The sequence below is a fragment of the Camelus dromedarius genome, chromosome 6 (assembly GCF_036321535.1).
Source record: "Camelus dromedarius isolate mCamDro1 chromosome 6, mCamDro1.pat, whole genome shotgun sequence".
Classification (NCBI taxonomy): Eukaryota; Metazoa; Chordata; class Mammalia; order Artiodactyla; family Camelidae; genus Camelus; species Camelus dromedarius.
In genome coordinates, this window is record NC_087441.1 from 75,928,098 (window position 1) to 75,949,887 (window position 21,790).

The following is a 21,790-nucleotide window of genomic DNA, read 5'->3' on the forward strand; positions in this document are numbered from 1 at the left end:
ATGAAACGATATGTGTGGCCCACATAAAAACCCTTCATAAAATCCTGCTTTCCTCTGCCATTTACTTCACCCCCACCCCATGCAGCTACTCCCAAGCATTCTTTTCCCTCAAAGCTGCTATTGCTTCACCAATCTCCCCGCTTTTCATTCTGCATCTCAAAAGTCTAAATTACTCTTTAGCAATAGACTCTCCCTCTCTGGAGGGTGTGGAAGAGAGAGGCTGAGCATTCAGCCAAAAATCTTTTAATCAAGTAGCAGCAGGCAGAAGGTTGGGGACACATGTATGTAAATTTTGCCATTTAACATGACCTATTTCTGTCACCTGCTGTTGACAGACTTCAGCCCTGAAATCTAAAAGTCATTTAAAACTCAGTTTTTGATCAAACTCCCAGAGGACACCTGCTGGGGGTCTGCCCAGCAACACACAAGGACACCCACATTTGCTGCCTCTGTCCATCACACGGATGGACTCGTGGTAGCCATTTTATATGACATAATCACACAATCCCTGGGCACAATTAGACCCCAAATCAAACTGGACCAATCAGAATCTGCCTCCAGAGAATTTTTGAAATCAAACAGAGAGATGGTCTTTCTTGCCAGCTGGATCTGTAACTTATAAGCTCAAAAACTGCTTGCACTGGCCAATGTCAAGAGGAACCACCTATGATGCTCAAAGGCATCCCTGCTTGGCCGGCATACCTCCACTAGAAAGGGTCAGAGGGGAGCCCCCACACTTGGGGTGTGTGACATTGTGATCTATAATATGAAACATACATGTGGTCTTCATCCTCATTTCTGAGCTCCTAAAATCCTTGGAATTTCTTAAGTGATAATAGCAATAAAGGTGCCTCGATATTTATAACAAACCCATTGCATCTACAGCTGAGCTTATGTCAACAAGGTGACTTTTGGAAAATATCTAAAGATGGGGGCTCATTGCCAGGGCAGCCAACCATGGGATTGGAGGGCTGGAACTTTCAGGCCCACCCTCTAATCTCTGGGGAGTGGCTGGAGGTTGAATCATGACCAATAATTTAATCGACTATGTCCATCCAATGAAGCCACCATTAATAATTCAAAAGGGAAGGGTTTGGAGAACTTCTGGGTTGGTGAGCACGTGGAGATTTGGGGAGAATGGCACACGTGGAGAGGGCATGTCTTCCTGCCCCTTTACCATCCCTTGCCCTGTGCATCCCTGCCACCTGGCTCTTCTTGAGTTACACCCTTTTATAATAAGCTGGCAACCTAGTCAATAAAATAATTCTCTGAGTTTTGTGAGCTGCTCTATCAAATTAAATGGATCCAAGGGGGAGGGGGTGGTCTTTGGAATCTCCAATCTATAGTGGGTTGGTCAGAAGTACAGGTGATAGCCTTCACTGGAGATTGGCATCTGAAGTAAGGGGAGGGCAATCTTTCAGGGCTGAGCTCTTAACCTGTGGGAACTGATACTGTCTCCAGGTAGAGAGTGTCAAGATTGAATAGAATTATAGGATATCCTGCTGGTGTTGGAGAATTGCTGGGGGGTATGGGAAAATCTCACATACTGGAAGGGGTGCAGAATCATAGGGTAAGACTGTCCCCATTGTGAGTTTGGGGCCCCATTGGCAGAATTTAAGGGTGAACCCAGGTACTTAGTGCAAGCCCATCCTTCTACAGAGTCCACACCCCTACCAGCAGGGGTCATGGGGAAGCCCTAATTATCTGGGTTCTCCTTTAAGCCCTTTTTCTTCCACTCCTAAATACTCACAGCTTTCATGGAAGCATCAGGGCAAATCTCACCATGGCCAAGATTTCTGTTTATGTCAACTACCAGCAGATGCTCCGACATCTCTGCTCCTCCCTTGCTAACTCCTCCTCCCACCTCCCTTCAATATCTAAACCCCTCTACTGTGCCCAGTGGGGCTCTTGGTTGGTCATCAGTACAAATCCATGTCCCCGACCTATTATTTCCTGAAAGTTCCTTTAATCTTGTTCTGACTCCTGGTTCTCCCCCCAGGATGTGTTTCCTTCCACATTCCTCACGCTCCTGGTCTGGGAGGGAGGAGAGATGTCCTGCTCACTGCTCACTGCTGCCTGCGGACCCTTGGCCCTCTTTCTGTCCAGGAGCTCTCTAGGACTGAATTCCCCTTCAGGGTCCACAACCCACTCCTCACTGTCATCACTGACCAACTGCTGGGTTAGTCTCCTCCTTTCTTGAAGACTGTGGTTCCTGGATCACTGCCACTCTCCAGAACACACTGCCATCATGCTCCCTGAGAACTTCAAAATCCCAATTACCTGGCCTTTTGGGAACCTGACCTCCACTCATAGAATACTTTTTTTTTTTTTCCAGTCTTTGTTTCCTCTTGTCAGTGAAAGACATATATTAACAATCTCCTCTGAGGGTTATTGTGAGAATTAGTCAGTTATGTTGAAGAAGCGTATTGCAGAAAGGCTTCCTGAAGTTGAATCTAAATGGCTGAAAATAACCCTTTTGTTGGTCTCTTTTTAGCTTGGAAACCATGCCTCCAATGCGATCTCACGCAGAAGCCTTAGATGTGTATAGTGGAGATGCTTTTGTGGAAGTCAGGGAGGGTGGTGTGAGCACAGAGTTCTACAGAGCACAGCCAGCTCAGCCTGGAGGCCCCAGCACAGAATTTCCTAGAGCTCAGGCCAGAACAATTTGAAAACCACTGAACTACAAGCTATTTCATCCTTGACCTTTTCTGTGTATGACCTACATACCAACTGATATCATTTACCAATTGATATCACATATATATTTAGGTAAATGCTAAATATATTTAGGTAAATGTTAGTGCTTCAAAAACATATTTTTTTCACAAAAGGAAAGCTTAACATTTATTCCTTGGCTATCACTGAATAAGGTAATTAATAAGTAAAAGCTAGTCATATGGTAGATTTTTGGTATTTTTGTAAAATTTTATAGGTTGTAATGTACTTAATTTTTCCTTCTGTAAACTTTGAAAAATCAATTTTTTTTTTAGATTTTTTTTTTGTTGGGGTGGTAATTAGGTTTATTTACTTATTTTTGGAGGAGGTACTGGGGATTGAACCCAGGGCCTTGTGCATGCTAAGCACATGCTCTACTACTTGAGCTATTATCTTTCCTCGTTGAACAATCAATCTTAAAGATTAGTGCTTGGAAAATGTGTTTTTTGAATGGTTATACTTCCTTTTGTCAGCTGATCATTATATAATACATCATGCTTTGTGTTTTTATGCCTTGCCTACCAACATTTATACTAGTTGTTTTTAGCCTTTTTTTTTCCTAGTACAGTTATGTTAATATCTCCTTACTTGAATTATGACGTTTTATCCCGAAAATTTTAATGGCATATATTTTATGGCAAATACTTCCAAATCCTTTTGGCAATTAGAAAACATGTAGATTAAAATTTACATGATCTAAATAATAACGTGTAACTAGTGGTAGAACAACCATAACTCAGTTTTGTTAGATATTTACAAACATTTAAACTTCTAGCAGGTGAAAATATGGCTTGAATTCTTCTTTAACAGCCTTTGTGGGGGAGGCACTCATTGAGTCAATGGTACATCCTCAGGAACTACAGAAATTGTGGTATCCTTGCCAAAAGTGGTCACACCTGGTGAAGTCAAGAAAGTGGTCTTTTGATGAGAGAAGAGAATGAAAACAGGTCAGATTTATTCTGTTCACTTCTAGGTGATAGATACTAAGTTATTTTGCTTTGCAATCTTTGAAAAACCATTTCTAGTTTTGTGATGTTCATTTCAAGACAGTCAAATGTTAACTTTTAGGACAAAGTGCCAATAAACAGCACCTGACATGTCACTTTATGAGTTGATTATTTAGAAATCATACTTCTTATGGCTGACAATTTACTGCTAACATATAGTAAGTTGCAACACAAATTAGTAATGTTCTAGAATGCTTTTATATGAATCTATCTTTTGATAGATTTGTTTTAAATGACACATTTAGAAGTTGAGTAAAATGATTATGAAAACCAGATAAGTATGTATGTGTTCCATATAATAGGAGTTCATGAAATATTGGTTTTTATCTTCTCTAACTGTGCTTATATTCAACAACAAGCTATTTTTCTGAATTCTAAAATTTCTTTTAGGAATGTTGCTTATGAAAATAGAGTAGTAAAATGGTAGAAAAAATGAATAAAAAAGAAGTTGAGATTATGTAACAAATAGCATTAATTTAATCCAAGATTGCCCTTTAACCACAACTCTTAAGTGCATTTCCCACTCAAAAAACTTTCATAGCAAAACAAATTTAAAAAGAATTTTAAAAAAGAATGGCACTGAGTTTCAAATTTTAAGTACATTTTTTTTTAATTTAGTTTAACAAGTAGAAAAAGGCATCCAGAAGAAAATTTCAACATCTGAAAACAGATTAGTAACTAAAAAACTGACATTAGTAACAGCTTGTAACTAAGCAACGTAGTATGACACGATAAAAATAATGAACTTAACCCCTCCATAAATAAAATAAAGAAAAAAAGTTTTGCTTAAAATGGAAGTTGGGGGGAGAACACTTGACCTTTTGCATTTATTTGAGTCAATGAGTATTTGGCACATTTCCAGAAAGACTTTGGATGGAAGAAAATAACTACAAAGAAGCCTGTGTTTAAATATCACGGCTGTGACAAACGCTGACAAACGCCAGGCCGTCAGCCTGTCACCCTCCGGCCAAGAGGGTCCTGAGGCAGAGTGGCAGGTTCCTCTGAACACACCACTTCCTGGCTTTTGTCATCAAGCCACACACTGTATTTCTTTTAAATTTTATACAAACCTCTCACAGATCTAGGGTGTGTGACAAGCCCTCTGGAAAATAAAAAAAATAAAATAAAAACCAAGACCATGATGAAATTTTTAAATGTATCCCTTGATCAATCATATGAGGTGACAGGGGACACTTCGGTGTGGGCAGTGAGCCAGTGTCACTGTTGGAGGACACTGGAGAGCAGAAGACTCTAACCTCTTGTCAGCTTCCCTGTTCTGTTTTGATTCTGCCTGAAGTCAGGGCTGGATTTGTGTGAATTATTTCTATCTCAATATTTCTACCATCATCAACTGGTAAAAGGGTGAGAAACATTAAGTCAGAGATTGCAAAAAAAAAAAAAAAAATTGTAGCGTCAAAGTATGTTTGACCCTGAGCAGCATAACCTTGTTACTGAACATCAAGGGAGGAGTGTCTGCTCTGGTAATGATGCCCATCACTGAAACACTTCTCAGACTTGAGCATTCTGATGTTCATTCTCTAACACAGAGAGCTGTGTACGTAGTAGGTGCTTAATACCTGACTGACCCTCACTCCCCTGTATGATCTAAGGGCCTCCAGTAGACAAATCACTGGCACTGACTGCAGAAGTTGGGACTCTGGGGACCACAGGTGATGGAGCTCAACTCAGGCAGACTTGGATTTTCATTGTCTCATGTTTTGAAAACTTCAGATATCTGCCTAGCCAGAGGCCAAATCCAGGGCGTCCAGTGATGTTAGCAGCGTCTCTCTCTCTCTCTTTTTGTTTTGCATCTTCTGGTTCTGCTCTCCTGTCTCCCTCTTTATCAAACAGCTTTCTCCTGTGCACTGGCTAATATCAGGACCAGGCCACCCAGACTTACATTCTAACAGTTCAGCAAACCCAGCAGAAAGAGATCATCTCTTTCCAGAAAATTCCAGCCAAATTCTCAGATTCACTCTCATTTGATGGATTTGTGTCCCTCACCCATTTTGAACCAGTCTTCATGGTCAGAGGGTGGGAAGGCTGATGAGCTGGGCGTGCGTCACATTCCCACCCTGAGTGGCGCTCTGAGTGGGTGGAGAAGGATGGAGGTGTGGGGTTAGGTCGGACCCACACCAACAACAGGTGGAGAAGGAGGGAGGACAGGGTTGACCAGTGGTAAACGTTTACCATGTATTTATCTCAGCACATGGTGAGGGCCCATTATTTAAGCTTGAGAACATGGAAAAGAACGGTTCCTAAACCTCTACATTTTTTTTAAAGTCTAACATGTCTTAAGCTCACAACTTGAAAAATTTTCAGAAACTGAACGCACTTGTGGAACGAGCACTCTGCGTTTCATAAACAACGAAGGCGCTAGACACTCCTTTGACAGTCTGAAGAAAGTTTAGGCTTCTTGTTCTCAAATATGCCCAGACAGAAAAAGTTTAGCTTGAAACGTCAAAGTTCTCACAGACTCCTAGGTGACAACTTCTGCACTAGATAAACACAAGATGGGCTTTCCCTCCCTATACAAATACAGCAATCTACCCATTTTGCTTTAGTTTATTCATCCAAAGAACAGGAAAAAAAAATGATAACAAAGTTCTAATCCCATGGATTTTTAGAATCACTAAATAATTTATGTATGTTGTAAACTTTGTTTGACAATGTGTATATTTTTTATTGGAGCATAGTCAGTTATAATGTGTCAATTTCTGGTGTCCAGCACAATGCCCCAGTCATGCAAATATATACATATATTTGTTTTCGTATTCTTTTTCATTAGCAATGTATATTAAGTGATGAATTAGTACCAATCATATTGTCTTGGTTAAAAATAATAATGGGTTTTGTTGCAGTTTTTCAATAATAAGTATTTCAGTGTATTTTTAGATGAACACCAACTTTTTTTGGAAGATACTTGAGGAAATACCTTAATTTTCTACACTGGACTTTGCCTCTTTGTCAATTCCAGCTTAAACAATTTATTAATCATTATGGTTTTTGGAAGAAGCTAGTCACAGGTAGAAATAATAGCATGCCCTACATTTATATTCTAAATTCTTCAAATATTTGGCCCCAGTAGGAAGATTGCTATTCAAGAAAGCACAGTTCATTAATCATAAACACAGATGGTACTGAGTGGAAGTTGCTACTTTGGCCACCAGATGGGGCCAATATTGTTTCAGAAACATAATGGATCCTGGCATCTTCACATCTTCCCCTTCTCTCTCAACCCAGGAGTCTCATATTTGCTTCTAAATTTGGTCAGGGATTCCAGAATTACTATTATTAATTGAATATATTCTTATTAACAAAAAGCTATTTCCATTACTCCCTATTAAGCAAACACCTACATTTCTTATGTGAAAAATGAAGGCATTGTTTTAGGTGACTTTTAGCCTTCTCCCAAATTTTGAAATCTCTAATATTTTCTGGGGATATTTTGAGAGTACCATTCAAATTCCACTCTGCTACTTGGGAGGCATCCTTTGATAGTTCATTGTTCTTTTGGTATTCATCATTGTGGCAGTCAATGCTGACCTCGCAAATTTAAAGCATGCATTAGGGGAGAAAATAGAAACAGAGGAGAGACACAAGGACTCTTAATGGTATCTATTATGAAAGTTCATTTAGTGTCCATGCAGAGACCATTTCAAAGTGTTGAGTGAGTTGGTCCACGAGAATGCAAGTTACGTGTTACATATATTGAGTTCCACTGTCCCCTTGTCTTCCCTTCCCACCTTTTGTGTGTGACACATATCTGTATTCCAAGAAGTCGAGTCATGCAGTTGCAGCTTCCTTGTATTTCTGTTGACATACTCTGGACAAAGCAACAAGGGCGCCATATTTGAACATGAAGTTGATGGTGGAGGGAAAATTGGAGTGAGGAGAAGAGATACCCAGGAGGTTGCGCAAAAGGATCTCTCCATAATGAGGCCATGACATTACTGTGGGAAGGCTGGGCATGTTGATGGCCAGGTGGTGACAGGGCTCAGCAACCTTTCGAACCCAGTAACTCAGGGGAACGGCATTCACACAATCAGCCTGAGTGTGCAGCATGCGAGCACGTGAAAAGCAAGAACGTGAGGCTGTAATTGACTTTACTGATAAGAGGCCCGAAGGAAGCTGCAGGCGCACAACAGGAGACACTGAGTGTTGATGTTGTACAAGCTTAATGGGCATAGTTTGGAAACAGCACGTGGTTTCTAGGTTACCGTCAATTACAACTTAAAGATAAGGAACGGAGGCAGTTGCTAGGATGGTATCTAAATTGAATTATGAGATGATTAGGCTAATGGAATATAAAATCTGCTTTGGAGGCACATTCTCTAGATGTCAACTTAGGGTCGAAGCAGGGATGGAAAAGAATAAGGAAGTAGAGCTAGCAGCCAAGAACCCAGACTCTGCATGGAACTGAATTCCAATCTCTGTACCGTGACTTCTGAGCTGGGTTAACTCACCTCTCTCTGTTTTCTCACCTGGAAAATGGAATAAAAGTGATAGACTATTGCAGTGGTTATTGTTAGGATTAATTGAGATGATGTGGAACCACAGTGCTCAATTTGTGATATACACTTGAAAAGCTAATGATAATAACGTTAACATCTCCAGAATATTTGTTCCAGCAGACACATGGAGACATCTCAGAGAGGGAGACAGGTTTATCCTGAAAGCAGATCTTTTGCCCCTTTTCTGCTTGCCCATTTCTTTCCCAGTCTAACCTTAAAATAACCTAATTATAGGAATGAGATCACTAAATAATTTAATCTAATTCCTGGCTTCCACTTTCCTGAACGCATACCATGCCTTGCCTAACCTGTTGATTCTCTTCTTAGATAAAGAGAAGTAAGAATGAAGAATTGAGCAGTTAAAGAGTGACTACCATTCTACCCCTAAAGTCCCCTTAGCAATCCTGCAGGCAGATCATGGGGACAAGATCACAGCTGAAGATTCAGCCAGTCTACTCACAGTGGAGAATGATGCAGACCCCAACCTACTACCTCGATTATTTATTGAGATTCTTCCCCCCCAATTTTCCCTTTAAAAATCATCAAGGCTGAGCAGAGCTGTCAGAGTTGGTCTCGGGACATGAGTCCACCTTCTTCCCAGATTGCCACCTTTTCTGAATAAAGCAACTTTCCTTTCTACTGATGCTTTCCTCTTAAATCAATGGCTTTGGAGCAACAAGCAGCTGAATCTGAGTTCGGTAACAATCCCAGTGACTTTGGCAAGAAAATAGCAAATGACTAAGATTTCCCAAAGGACAAATTGCCTCTTAATACAACAGGAGCAAGTATTCCATTCAGGGAATGAAGTCCCCTGGGGAAATACTAATAGGGAAAGAGGACATACTAAATGACTAGCCCACAGGTCCACGTTCTTGTTCCTGTTCATGAGCTGAAATATTGCTCAAGGAACAGGGAGGGGTAGGTGGACAAGAGCACCTCCCACTGCACCTTTCTAAAGCCTTGTCACTTGGAAAAGGATATTATTAAGAGGGCATTTCACCAATAAGGAAATTATATTTACCAAGGAAAAAGAGATATGCAAACATAATTATTTGCCAGAAATATGATTCTGCTAAAAGCAAAATGTCTAAAAATCTTTTACTTTTCCATGAGGATATCTTCATTGTTCAGCAGGCAGAAGAAACAAAAGAATGAGTGGCAACGTCAGACTTAATTTTGAACAGATGATGTGCTATGGAGAATAAGCAATTACATGGTGAGGGATGGGTCCTTGCTGTGGGATCCCAGCCTCTCCAGTCACAGAGGACATGGCCCAAGCCCAGTAGAAGCCCCTGGAGGTTAAGAATCTGGGGTATGTCAATGTGGTTTGAAGTCAGTCTTTAAGAAATGTAACAGAACAACAATTTATGGTTCTTTCTGGGAACACCAAAGTAAACTTACATTCTTTAAAAAAGAATATCTTTTCCAGCTCTGTAAGAACAGTAGCTAAAAGGAATTGTCATGTATTTGCACATCGCTGACACTCTTAAGTCCACACGCCTCTGTGCATAGATCTAATTTCTCATACTTGTCCCCCCAGAGAAACCCCAGGGTTCCTAGGGGAGTAGCTGATCCAAGATCATTGGCAACAGAAAATTCAAAATGAGCAAAAAACATCCTATTGCTGCTGAAAAGCAAGGGATCTTTTCAAACATATTGGGGGTAATGCTAAAGAATTTAGGGGCAACATAATAAAATGCCTTTTGACTGAGTTGTGATGATTTGATCAGAATGAATGGAAGTAAGGGCTTTTTAAAAATACTTGAAAATTCAAGAAAAGTTAATATAAAGGGTACAGTAACTCAAATAGAAAAGAAAGGAAACTATGATGGGATATGTTTATTTTATTGATTTTAATAAGAGGAGTATTTATATGTGGGTATATACATTTTGTTATTAAATTTATATTTAGAAAATGTAGACATGCACTTTTGTTCCGTGTTAGTAGGAAGAAAGTGAACATAATGGACTTGGGAAATGCAGACACCAGACAAGAATTTCCAGTGAGTGCACTAGACAATCAGCTATGTTTGTAATTCTCTGCTTTGTGAATAAGTTCATTTGTCTCATTTTTTTAGATTCCACATATAAGTGATATCATGTAATATTTGTCTTTCTCTGTCTGACTTAATTCACTTAGAATGATGATCTCTAGGTCCATTCATGTTGCTGCAAATGGCATTATTTCATTCTTTTTTTATGGCTGAGTAGTGTTCTGTTGTATACATATAGACCATATTTTCTTTATCCAGTCATCTGTCGATGGACATTTAGGTTGATTCCAGAATCCAAAATATTCTCTCTTTTTTTTGACATAATAAATATCCTTGAAAAAAATTAACTTTCTCAGATCTTTACACTGTAAAGCACAATCAGTGTCTCTAAATCCAGTTTACTGCAAATAAAGGAATAAATTTGCTAAATTCCTCAAGATGTTCAGGTGAGTCTCAATTTTAGATGTTTACTGTCATTTGACTGCAGAAAAACACTTGGTAAAGTCAGGCTGTGCCTAGGAGAGATTGTTCAATCAAAGGGCTTTAGAAGCAGACTTTGTGGGATACACTACCCACAAGTGTGGACTCCACTGACTCAACACTCAGACCACTAAGAATCGATCCATCTCTCAGAGTTGTGGTGACAGTGTGAGGGCTGGAAAGACTCAAGCATAAAACTGGAGTGAGAATGCATTTATAATGAAAACTATAGGGAAGGAGGTTGTAGCTCAGTGGTAGAGCACATGTCTAGCATGCACAAGGTCCTAGGTTCAATTCCCAGTACCACCATTAAAAAGAAAAAAAAAACTGTAACTGCCAGGTGTACAAGATGACTAGACTCTTGCTTTTAATTTTTTTGGGGATTAGTGGGCAGAAGAAGTCTTCCTCTGGAAGTAAACGTGATAGGAGACTAAATCATATTCTGAAGTTGGCTTGATGAGCTGGGAATCATAAAAGGGGTGTGTCTTATAATGACCACTTGTTTGGTGTCCGCCATATATGAGATGCTTTGCAAACGTATTTCACTTAACAGCATCAGAGCCTCATCACTACCACCCAGACCTGCCACCATCACCTCACACTGAAATTGTCCCAGTTGACCTATTGGTGGTCTACAGTGATCTCAGACCTTATCTCTTTTCACTTTCCTTTGTGTTCACTTGACTCCAGCCTTCTTGGCATCCCTGAAATTCCTCAGATATGCCAGGAATGTTCCTCTGCTCTAGCTGCTCCCTCTGCGTGGAGTGTTTTCCCTCCAGTCATCCACTTGCAAACTCCCTTACCACCTTCAGTGCATTACTCCGATACCACTTCTCAGTAAGGATGCCCTGACTGTTCAAATTAAAACCACACCATGCCCTTCCTCCAGAGCCCTCTCAACTCCTTATCCCTTGTTTTATGTTTTCTTCATTTTTCATTTCTATCTGATTTCTATCACACTACGTCATTTACTTGTTTATTATGTTTAATGCTGACTGTCTGTGGTATTAGGCAGGGATCTTTGTTTTGTTTTGGGACACATCCTAACTGTCCAGAAAAAGTGCTGGGCACCCAGCAGGTGCTAAGTAAGTATCCGTATGATGAATGGTTTATCTGACAGTGAAGGCATCACCTTGACAACTGAGACTCGGCGGGTCAGGTGATCTGTTCAAGAACACCGCTTATCCAGAGACTTCATAGATGAGTAATGGGGATGTTTTCTAATTTTGCCTCCTTTCTCATTTTGCTTCCATAGCCAATCAGTTCCTTTCTGATATATTCTTTCTTTATGTGGAGAAGACTCTTTCAATACGTAACAGCCAATCCTGTCATATCCAGAGCTAGTATTTTTACGGTGATTCTGCTTAACTCTGTTTTCTGTTGAGAGTGGTTTTTGAGGGGGTGGGGGATTTCATCGTGCCCTAGAGACTACCAATATTCTATGCCCATAAACCATTAAACACACCAAATTTCCAATTATCATCTTCAAACTCAAGTTTCCTGACACCTAGAAATGTAGCCTTAATTATGTGAGCCAAAGAAATTTCCTCTCTTTCTCTTTATTTTTTTCCCAAGCTGGTTTGATTTGAGTTTTATTTCTTTTGCAACTAAGAGTCTTGAATACTAAAAAATGTTCCACAGTAGAATCACCCCTCTAGTTTTACTCAATTACAGCTAAAGTCAATGCATAAAATAATGCCTTGATTCTCTGGAATAAGAAAGGAAGATCAATTATGTTTGGGTTTTTTCTTTTTTCTCCTCCTTCTCGCTTTCCTTGCCTTCCTCCCGTTCCTCTAGCTTCTGTCTTTATTTCAGAAGGTTTTTAAACTGGCTGCATCCACCACATAAAAAGGCAGAAAAGTGGATATTATGAGAAGATATTCAGTGTCTATGGTTATAACAACACATTTTCTGATATTTTTCCATTGTGAAGAAAATTAAATAAAGCAGTACTCCCATTTCCCAAATGCCCTGCTACCTAGCTAACAGATTTTATGAGCAAATAGAGAATCATTCCAAAAGATCTCTTTTAATGAAATGCTGTTTATAGCAACATGGATGGACCTAGAGATGATCATACTAGGAGAAGTAAGTCAGAGAAAGACAAATATCATGTGGTATCACTGATATGTGGAATCTAAAAAAAATGATACAAATGAGCGTATTTACAAACCAGAAACAGATTCACAGACATAGAAAACAAACTATGATTACCAAAGGGGAAAAGGGATGGGGGAGGGATAAATTAGGAGTTTGGGATTAGCAGATTCACAATACTGTATATAAAATAGATAAACAACAAGGACCTACTGTATAGCACAGGGAACTACATTCAATATCTTGTAATAACTTACAATCAAAAAATAAATAAAAGGAAAAGAAAAAAAGATCTCTTTTTGCCACTTTGCCTCTTACCATTTGTGTTACTTGCTCAGATTACTTGACTTTTCAGAAACTTAGTTTACTGAGCTGGAAGTGAGGGTTATGATCCCAATCTGGTATGATCCCAAAGAGTAATAATGCAATAAGACAATGTATGTGAACTCCCTGGTCCAGATAGACACTCAGTAAATGGTACCTGTTTTTATATTATTGCTATCACTTTACTGTAGCCCACTATTTTTAGAATCAGGTGGGAGAATGATGTAAAAAAGTGTCCTTATTCAGTCTTTAAGAATAGCTAAGGAAAGTAGGACATTGCTAAGTAAGCAAGAAATGTGTGTCTCTGTTTCATGCCTGCATTAGCAATTATTATGTGCAAAATTACGTCTCTTTGATGGTAGCCTCCACGTTTTCTAGCCTTGTGCCAATCATTTTCTGTTTCTCCTGTTTTAAAGATTCTATCTGAATGACAAAACCGGTGAGGTGTATCAGCAGACGGGAAGAGTCCTAAGGGAGAGAATGTTCTTTCCTCCTATGCAGATTCAGTGTGCCTCTTCCACCTCAGAACAAACTCAGCTTTCCTGGGCTAGCTGCACATCTGACTGCAGACATTGTCCCTGAAGCTAGATTTTTATTTTATTTTTTACCAGTAAGGATAATGACACCTATTTCTGTTAGGCCATTGCCTTTTAAAATACATGTGTGTGTATATATATGTATATATATATATTTTTTTTCCTTGTGGCCTAAAACCCTTAAGTATGCAAAGTTTGCACCCAGGAAGGGTGGGAAGATGTCGAAGGAAGATTAAGAAGAAAACAGGGCATGAGTCTGTTTTATCATCTTTTCCTGGGCAAAGCTCTGCTGCGGTTTTTTTTTTTCTTTTCTTCCACTGACTGATTAAATGTTCGTGCCTGTGGCAATGGGGATCCTTAAAAATAACCAAATATTGTAAAGCACTGAGTTTTTCATAACCATACAGCGTGGTCTCAAATTAATCTTTTATTTTTCTCATAATAGGTATCAGCACAAAAATAACGTCTGACATCAGCACAGTGCTGTAGGCTTCACAAAGTGCTTTCATGTGCATGATCTCATTTCACCATCCTAACAAAACAGTGATGGAGGCAGTGTCTGCATGCATCTCCCTGTCTATTTTCAAGTCGTACAAGGTGAGGCTTCACGTATTTAGGTATTTTGCCAAAGGTTACACAACTTGGAAGGGACTTATTTGGGAGACATCTGGGGGCCTAAGTGCAGTGCATTTGGGGCTATACCAGATTTCAAGGGTTGCTTTCTTTTATTAGATACTTCTTTATTTGTTTTAAAGCATCAGACTTGAATATTTTCTTTGTGCTAAGAAAGTCTTCTTCTGGAATGAATGCTGGAGAACTCCTTTGTTTCCATTCAGATGAAAGACAGAAGCAATTTACTTTCCTCTCAGATCTGGCTCCTACGAGATGCTGATTCGCCTCATCATCTTTTTATAAGACGAGAGTGGCTATCTGGGAAGGATCAATAGTTCACTGATCTCACACTCACTCCAACTAAAACCCTCACTTAAGCAATGCACAGTTGGGGCGAGAGGCTGTGCAGCAAATCCAGCATGTTCGTAGGGCACGTGTTTTAGAGCATCTGTGGGTCGGGAAGTTTTTTGAGAATTTTCCTGTCCTAAGTTATTATTTTTTTGCATTTTATAATTGATGTATAGTCAGTTTATAACATTGTGTCAATTTCTGGTGTACAGCATAATGTTTCAATTATATGCATGCATATATATATATATTCCTTTTCATGTTCTTTATCATTATAGGTTACTACAAGATACCGAATATCACTCCCTGTGCTATACAGTAAGACCATGTTGTTTATTTTATATATAGTAGGTTGTATCTGCTAATCCAAAACTCCTAATTTATCTGTCCCCTGCTTCCCCTTTGGTAACTATGGGTTTGTTTTCTATGTCTGTGAGTCTGTTTCTGTTTGTAAATAAGTTCATTTGTATCATTTTTTCAGATGTCACATATAAGTGATATCATATATTTGTCTCTGTCTGACCTACTTCACTTAGTATGATAATCTCTAGGTCCATCCATATTGCTGCAAATGGCATTATTTCATTCTTTTTTATGGTTGAGTAGTATTCCATTGTGTATATAGACCACATCTTCTTTATCCAGTCATCTGTCAGTGGACATTTAGGTTGTTTTCATGTCTTGGTTACTGTCAATAGTGCTGCTTTGAGTCATCTTATTTCTTTTCTTTCTTCTTTTTCTTCTCCTCTTCCTCCTCCTCCTTCTTCTTTTTTTCGATAGATCCTTCACAGGGAGCAAACTTCCAAGCAGAGACAAAGCCTCTTGTCAAAATGTGGCCCTCTGAAGTTTGTTGATTTTTTTTAATAGACTTTATTTTTTTAGAGCAGTTTCAGGTTCACAGCAGAACTGAGCAGAAAATACAGAGTTCACGTATAACCCTCCCCACCCACTCATATATACTCCCCGTCTCTCAACATCCCTCATCAGTGTGGCATATTTGGTACAATCAGTGAACCAACATGGGCACATTATTTTCAACCAAAGTCCATAGTTTACATTAGGCTTCGCTCTTGATTTTGTACATTCTATGGGTTTTGACAAATGCATAATGACATGTAGCCACCACTATAGTGTCATACAGAATAATTTCATTGTCCTAAAAGTCCCTTGTGCTCCATCTGTTCATTCCTCCCTCCCCTCCTCTCCCCAAACCCCTGGAAACCACTATCTTTTCATTGTTTCTGTAGCTGTGCCTTTTCCAGAATGTCATTTGGTTGGAATCGTACAGTTTGTAGCCTTTTCAGATTGACTTCTTTCATTTAGTAACATGTCTTTTAAGTTTCTTCCATGTCTTTCATGGCTTGATAGCTCATTTATTTCTTTTTTTTTACTGCACATATATTTTTAAATTTACATATATGTACTGTTCATTGTTTCTAAGAAAGCACTTTAGCTTTTTAAACTTACATAGCTATCAAAGGAATAAAGCCAACCACAAAATAAGAATTAATTCAAAAAGATACATACACCTTGCTATTAACAGCAACGTTATTTATAATTGCCAAGACATGGAAGCATCCCAAGTGCACATCAATAGTTGAATAGATAATGAAGATGCAGGGTATATATATATATATATGTAATGGAATACAGCTCACTCATAAGAAAGAAGCATATTTTGCCATTTGCAGTCCTTCATTCACTTTTTTTTTTCAGTTCAAAAACCAGAATTTTATAACTGGTTGAGACGTTTCCATTACATCAAAAACAACAACATACCCAGAAATAAACCTAACCAAGGAGGTTACCTATACTCCAAAAACTGAAATGACACAAAGAAATGGAAAAATTTCTTGTGCTCTTGGATTGGAAGAAACACTATCTAAATGGCCACACTACCCGAAGCAACCCACAGATCCAAGGCACCCCCTGTCAGAATACCCACTGCATTCCTCACAGAGCTAGAACAAACAATTCCGAAATTCACAGGGAACCACAAAGACCCCAAGCAGCCAAAGCAATCTTTTGTAGGTCTCTCTCCTTTTTTTTCTTCTTTCTTCTTCTTGTTCTCTTTTCTATGGTTTGATGACTAGAGAAGGTCCTTTAACATTTATTGTAAAGCTAGTTTGGTGGTGCTGAAATCTTTTAGCTTTTGTTTATCTGTGAAGGTTTTGATTTCTCCATCAAGTCTGAATGAGAGCCTCGATGGATAGAATATTCTTGGTTGTAAGTTTTCCCCTTTCATTACTTTAAGTATATAGTGCCCCTTCCTTCTGGCCTGTAGAGTTTCTGCTGAAAAATCAGCTGATAACCATAAGGGAGTTCCCTTGTATGTTATTTGTTGCTTTCCTCTTGCTAATTTCCATATTTTCTCCTTATCCTTAATGTTTTCAATTTGATGACTATGTGCCTTGGCGTGTTCCTCTTTGGGTTGATTCTATGTGGTACTCTCTGCGCTTCCTGGACCTGGGTAGCTGTTTCCTTTCCCAAGTTGGGGAAGTTTTCTGTTATTATCTCTCCAAAACTTGTCTCAGGTCCTTTCTCGCTCTCTCTTCTCTTTCTGGGACCCCATAATGCAGATGTTAGTGAACCTCATGTTGTCCCAGAGTTCTCTTAAACTATCCCCATACCTTTTTATTCTTTACTTCTTTTTTCTGTTCTGAAGTAGTGATTTCCACTAATCTGTCTTCTAGCTCACTGATCTGTTCTTCTGCCTCATTTAGTCTATTCTTGGTTCTTTCTAGTGTATTATTCATTTCAGTGATTTTATTCTTCAATTCTGGATATTCTTTGTATTTTCCAACTCTTTGCTAAAAACTTCACTCTGTGCATCTATACTCCTCTTGAGTTCTCTGAACATCTAGGCCATCATTACTTTAAGCTCTTTCTCAGATAAATTGCCTATCTCCTCATCACTTATTTCTTCTTCTGGGGTTTTATCTTTTCCCTTGGCCTGGGGGATATTCCTTTGCTGCCTCATGTTGTCTCTTTCTATGTGTATGTGGATTCCTTCCACAGGCTTTGGGATTGTTGTTTTCTTATTTCTAGTATTTGCCCCTGATGTATGAGGCTGGACTAGAGGCTTGTGCAGGTTTCCTGGCAGGAGGAGCCAGTGCCTGCCCACTGCTGGGTGAAGCTTGTTCCTGTACCTCTGGTGGGTAGGGCTGTGTTTAGAGGCCTTTGTGGCTTAGGAAGTCTGCTGATGGGTGGGCTGTGTTCCCACCCTGCATGTTCTTTGGCCTGAGGCTTCCCTACAGACTGTTGGGTGGGGCTAGGTCTTGGTGCTAATGATCCAATCAAGATGTTAACCTCCAGGAAAGCTCAAGTTGATGAACACTTCTGGAATGTCCACCACCAGCTTTTATGTCCCCTCACTGAGCCGCAGCTGTCCCCTGCATCCCCCGGAGAGACCCTCTAAATCCATCAGGCAGACTTGGCCTAAGTTCCTATGAAACCACTGCCTCTGCCCTTGGACCTGGTGCCGGTGAGTTTCCATGTGCACTTCCCAAGTGAATGAAGTCTCTGTTTCCCCCAGCCCCATGGGACTCCCAGAACCAAGCCCTACTGGACTTCAAAACCTGATGTCCTGAGGACTCTTTCTCCTCCCAATGCTGGGACCCAAGCTGGGGAGCCTGACGTGGGGCTTAGAGCTCTCGCCTCTGTGGGAGGACCTCTGCAATTTAACAAATCTTCAGCTTGTGGGTCGCCCACCCAAGGGGCTTGGGGCCCTATTATATCGCAAGCACACCCCTCCTGCCATCCTGCTGTGGTTCCCTCTTTGTTTTCAGTTGCATAAGATCTTTTTTTGCCAGATTCCAGTATTTTTTTGGCAGCTGTTTAGCATTCAGTTGTATTTTCATTGTAGTTGTGAGGAGAGGCAAGTTCGTGGTCCTACCAGTCCGCCATCTTGACCAGAAAATCCAAGTCATCTTATTTCTTGGTGGGCTTCACGGCCCCACTTCACTGCCAGGCATAGCCCTTTGTGGTGAACACCAGAAGCCCCTTCCTTGGATTCTATTGTTTGGTCATGCTTCTCAGGGCAACGTTTAGGACAAAGCTGAGTGGAAGGCAAGACGAAAGCAGGAAAGAAGGGGTGAAATAATTGGACAGGTTTTGTAATGGGCCCATCTATTTTTCCCTGAGATCAATTCCAAAATAATTTAATTGATGATTTAGGTGTTGCAGGTCAATATTTATTTAGATGTGAAATTGTAGTGCATGTGATCAGGGCATGGTCACTCTTTAGTCGCCTCACTTTATACTTTGTATGAAATATAAAAGAGTTAATGAGAGTTTTAAAAGGTGTAATAATCATAGATACTACTAAAAGGCAGTGTGCAGAACCTGACCATGAGAAAGAATGACATCATTTTGATTAAACTTTTGAAGACTTTCAACATTTTGAAGCTAAGAATTTATAAAAGGTCAAAGGATCAAAAATTAATTCTAAATAAAGGTTGGTTCATGCATTTTAAGGCAGGTAGCCTTGTATAACACATACTGCGACCGTGTGAGGCTGTTGGTGCTGTGGAATGGGATGACTTAAAAGGGGACATCCCTCTGGATTTGTTACTATTTTGCATTCTTAACATCTGCCAGTAAAAAATTGTCTACACTGAAAAAAATATATAAAAGGAAATATCTTCGTGTTTGGTGAATCCTGAATCAGTCACAACATACTCTCTCCTAGTCTCACCTGCTCTCTGTGTCCTCATATTGTCCTTGGATTCTCCAAAGTGGCACCTTATTCAGATCTGCCTTTTTATTTGGCATTTTTTCTTACTCCAAAATATCTAAAGGAGCCATATTTCCATTTGAAAAAAAATCAGGAGGAAGTTAGACTTTTCACCAAGATAATATAAGATAATATAATAGGGACTGCACTTACCCTCTGGCCCCAAACAAACAAAAAATATATACAAAATATATGAAAGAATGGTTTCCAAAGCATTGGACATTAAGTAATGAAGCACAATGATCTGAGAAAGAGAGAGAGAGAGAAAGAGACAGAGAGAGAGAGCAGGTGAATGTGGGAAGCCATATAATTGCCCCATATAAGGGCCTTGGGAGGGTTTCATGGGATGTTCTTGGGAAGGTGCAGTGCAGGGAGCAGAACCCTGTGAAATTCCTGGGTTCAGGGTTCTGAGACAATGCTGAGAGTCTAGGAGAAGGTCCCTAGGATCTTCTAGACAGAATACAGAGCAAGAGTGGCCTGTCCTGAGAGAGGACAGCGAGGAGATGCAGAACGTGCCCCTTGAGTATATAGGATAGTCCTGATTAGTGTAAGCAAGGGATCAAACTACTTCGGGCCCAGAAGGGAACTTCCTGAAAGGCTTTCAGGTAACACTTACTATTTTTCTTCTTTTTGATAGCAGCCGTTGTAATTGGTGTGAGGTCCTGCCTCACTGCAGTTTTGACTTGCATTTCCCTGATGATTAATGATGCTGAGCGTCTTTTCATTTATCTTTGGCCATCTCTATGTCTTCTTTGGAAAAAAAATCTACTCAGGTCTTCTACCCTTTTGTGATTATTATTTTTATTATTATTGCTATTGAGTTGTATGAGTTCTTTATATATTTTGGATATTAGCTGCTTATCACATACATAATTTACAAATATTTTCTCCCTTTCAGTAGGTTGCCTTTTCATTTTGTTGATGGTTCCCTTTGTGGTGCAGAATCTTTTAGTTTGATGTAGTCCCAGTTGTTTATTTTTGCTTTTCTTGCTTTTGTTTTTGGTATCAGATTAAAAAAAAATCATCACCAAGACCTATGTCAGGGAGCTTACCAACTATGTCTTCTTCTCAATGTTTCATTGTTTCAGGTCTTACATTCAAGTCTTATTCCATTTTGAGTTAATTTTTGTGTATCATGTAAGATAGTGGTCCAATTTCATTCTTTTGCATGCAGCTGTCCAATTTTTCCAACACCATTTATTGAAAAGACTGTCCTTTCTCCATTGTGTATTCTTGGCTCTTTTGTTGTAAATTAATTGACCATGTGTACATGGGTTTATTTCTCATCTCTCTTTGATCCATTGATCCATGTGTCTGTTTTTATGCCAACATCATCATACTGCTTTAATTAGTCTAGCCTTGTAATACAGATAGAAATCAGAGAATGTGATGACTTCCACTGAGTTCTTCTTTCTTAAGATTCCTTTGACAGTTCAGCATCTTTTGTGGTTCCATGCAAATTTTAGGTTTGTTCTATTTCTGTGAAAAATGCCATTGGACTCTTGATAAAGACTTCATTGAATCTGCATACCACTTTGGGTGGCATGAAAATTTTAACAGTATTAATTCTTCCAATCCTTGAGTGTGAAATACCTTTCCATTTGTTTGAGTCTTCTTCAGTTTGCTTCATCAGTGTCTTACAGCTTTTAGTGTATGGGCCTTTCACCTCCTTGGTTAAGTGTATTACACAATACTTTATTGTTTTTGATAAAATTGTAAATGGAATTGTTTTCTTAATTTCTCTTTCTGATTGTTACTAATGTATAAAAATACAACGGATTTTTGTGTATTTACTTTGTATCTTGCAACTTTATTGAATTCGTTTATTAGTTCTAACAGTTTTTTAATGAAGTCTTTAAGGTTTTCTGTATTTAATATCATGTCATCTGCAAATTGTGACAATTTTACTTTTTCTTCCAATTTAGATAACCTAAAGGAATCTTGAAAGTAAAACTTGAATTGGTCAAATTGCTTGCAAGTAACTTTACTGCATCCTGGAACAAAAGCCAAGAATATCTGTAGTAATACAAAACTATTCACTACTCAAAAAGGTAAAACCCACAATGTTGTGCATCCAATAAAAAAATTTACAATGTGTGCAAAGAGGTGGAAATTATCATTTATAATAAGGTGAATAGTTAATTGAAACTGATCAAAAACTGACGTGGATAATAGAATTGACAGAGGAGGATATTAAACAATTATTATGGTTGTTTTTCATATGTTCAAAAACCTAAATGAACACATGGAAAATATAAAAATGGTCCAAACTGAATTTCTAGAGATGAAAATGAAAGTATGAGGTGAAAAGTACACTGGATGGAAATAATGATAAGTTACACATTGCAGAAAGAGAGTTTAGTAAACTTGAAGTCAAAGCAATAGAAATTATCCAAGAAGAAACACACAAAGAAAAGAGAATCAAAGG

The 21,790-nt window shown here is 39.1% G+C and overlaps 1 long non-coding RNA gene across 1 annotated transcript in view; it reads left to right on the plus strand.

Annotated features, from left to right (window-relative positions):
* The window catches only part of LOC116154309 (uncharacterized), a 42,179-nt gene extending 20,714 nt beyond the window's left edge, over positions 1-21,465 (plus strand). The window contains exons 2-4 of the long non-coding RNA XR_004138125.2: positions 14,113-14,264; positions 14,906-14,945; positions 21,288-21,465. This is a non-coding gene — a long non-coding RNA (uncharacterized LOC116154309). The remainder of the gene's footprint in view (positions 1-14,112; positions 14,265-14,905; positions 14,946-21,287) is intronic.
* The last annotated feature ends 325 nt before the right edge of the window (positions 21,466-21,790 follow it).